Below are 2,650 nucleotides of genomic sequence, written 5' to 3' on the forward strand. Positions count from 1 at the left end.
TGGGCAAATATTGAATCATGCAGGAAGCATCAAAAGAAGATGGAAAGTACCACAGACTGCCAAAAGGTCAAACAAATCTATTTTGGAAGAAGTACTGCCAGAGAGGTCCTTAGAGACAAGGATGGCAAGACTTTGTCTTTCATGCTTTGGACATGTTGTCAGGAAAGACTAGTCCCTGGTGAAGGACTGCTTGGAAACATATAGGCGCAGCAAAAAAGAGGCAAGCCCTCAATGAGATGGAGGGACACAGTGCCTGTGACAGTGGGCTCAAGCATAGGAAAACTGATGAGGAAGGGCTGTGTTTCCTTCTGCTGCGCAGGAGGTCCCTGTGGAATGGAGCTGACTCAAGGATACCTGATCACAAGCCAGGCCAGGAGCTTTTCAATCTCTCATACGCACGATGAAAGCTGGACGATGAAGACATACGATCAAAGCAGAATTGCTTCGTTTGACTCATGCTGCTGGCAAAGACTATGGAGTAAATCGTGTGCTTCCAGAGGGAAGAAGTATAACCAGAATGCTACCTGGGAGTGATTTGTAATTTGGCCAGGCTATCAGGAGGATCAGTCCGTGGAGAAGGACATCATGTTTGGTAAAGTAAAGGGTCAACCAAACATGGAAAGTGTTGCAACCAAATGGATTGACACAGTTCCTGCAATAGATTGAAATATTTCAACGATTGTGAGGATGTCACAGGACCAGCCATCATTCCATTCTGGTAGGTATAAGGCTGCTATGGGTCAGAGTCAACATAATCCCTACCATATACACACATGGGAGTTCTAAAATTAGTGATTGACTGAAGAACTACAAATGTTAAATTGTTTTATACTGGTAACATATCATAAATTATTTTATTGACACTTACTACTGTACTTTATAAGCCATTTAAATCCCTACACATGCATAAACGTAGTTCTTCCATTAGTTCTGCCATTATTTTCACAATAAATAATTTTTCACTTTAATTCACAAATTAATCATTGCTAATAGTTAACAATTTGAACTTGTTCAAATTAGTTCAAATTGTCTAATAAGAATAGATTTCCAACAGCTTCTAGTTGGGCCATTGATAGGATTCATAAATGATAGGAAGTGAAATCTCTGAATGAGACACTTGTCTTGAATTCTTTTTGAAAATGAAAAGTCTATAAATGAGTTTGTGAGTGCACATAGAGTTCTTTATTTACCGTAGGTGTCTTTGTAATTATGAGATCTCCATCCACGAAATCCTTGAAAACGCGTGGTGATTCTTTAAGTGATTTCTCAATAATACGACAGGAAAGTGTGAGAAAAAGGATGTGTGCTCCGGGTAAGCCAGCTGGCAGAGCTCACCGGCTGGCGCCCGCCCTGTCTCACTGTCTGTCTTCCCTGTAACGCTGCCCAGGACGAGCAGGAGGCCCCATGCTCAAGGAGACTGGAAGGAAATCCCCTGCAGAGAAATCGATGGCTTAGTTTTGTCACTTCGAATCTGCACAGAACTTCTTTATATTCCACAAAATAGTGGTTATGCTAACATAGCAACACCATATACTAAATCTGCAAAGAATTTTTCCAAGAATATTTAATGATAATGAACAGAATTAGCTACGTTTTCCACTGATTTATACTCTCTATAGTCACATCACCATCAACTTACTTACTGTCTCTGAGAGTAACTTTGGAAACATTTTTATGAAGATGTTAATTGTGTTTTTCAGAAACATCTAATATATACCGCAGGAAATAGTGCAACGTTATTAACTTTTCCAAAAATCTCAAAACAGTATTTTTTTTTAATCCTAATAAGATATACTATTTCTGTAGGTTTATTTTATCCTTTACTCAAATGACTTCAGTAACATTTTCGTTTAGATCTACCCTATCCAATAGGCCAGTCACTGGGCAGATGAAACCACTGAGTACACGAGATGTGGTTAGTCCAAACTGAAATGTATTGTAAGTGTAAAATGTAGCCCTGGTGACACTATAATGTAAATGGTTCCGTGGTTCAAACTCGCCAGCCTCAGCAGAAACATCAGGCTATCTGTCCCTGTGAAGAGTTTACAGTCTTGAAAACCCTATTGCTCTGAGAAAAATCAACTGGTGGCAGTGAGTTTGGCTTTGGTTGGTTTTATAAATGTAAAACACAATGAAGATGCTAAAGACTGAATATGAAAAAATAATGCAAAATATTTTATTAGTAATTTATAGGGATTATATATCTAAATAAAAATCATAATGGTAATAACATATTATTAAAACAGATTTTATCTGTTTCTCTTCCTCTTTCTAAATGTGGCTAGTAGAAAAATTTTGAAGCACATATGCCTCACTTTTGTGACTCACATTCTATTTCTATTAGAAAGTAGTTCTCCAAATTATTACCTAGATTTGCTCACATTAGAGTTATCTTTCTTTTCTTGGCAAGGTGAAGGGGATAAATAACTATCTACTTAGTGCTTTAGAGTTTACCAAATTATTCCTCAGCCAAGCTCTACAAACAAGACAGTTAAGAAAACAAGCGGCCATTCAGCTGGGAAGCAACAAAGCTCACATGAAAGAAGCACACCAGCATGTCAACAGGTATCAGAAGTTCAAAACCAAGCAACCAAATCGATGTAAAGGGGCGTGGATGTAGTGGAGACCCAAAACCCGCCTATAAGATCAT

The sequence above is a fragment of the Echinops telfairi genome, unplaced genomic scaffold (assembly GCF_000313985.2).
Source record: "Echinops telfairi isolate 266 unplaced genomic scaffold, ASM31398v2 ScPeMD7_7469;HRSCAF=8507_1, whole genome shotgun sequence".
Lineage (NCBI taxonomy): Eukaryota > Metazoa > Chordata > Mammalia > Afrosoricida > Tenrecidae > Echinops > Echinops telfairi.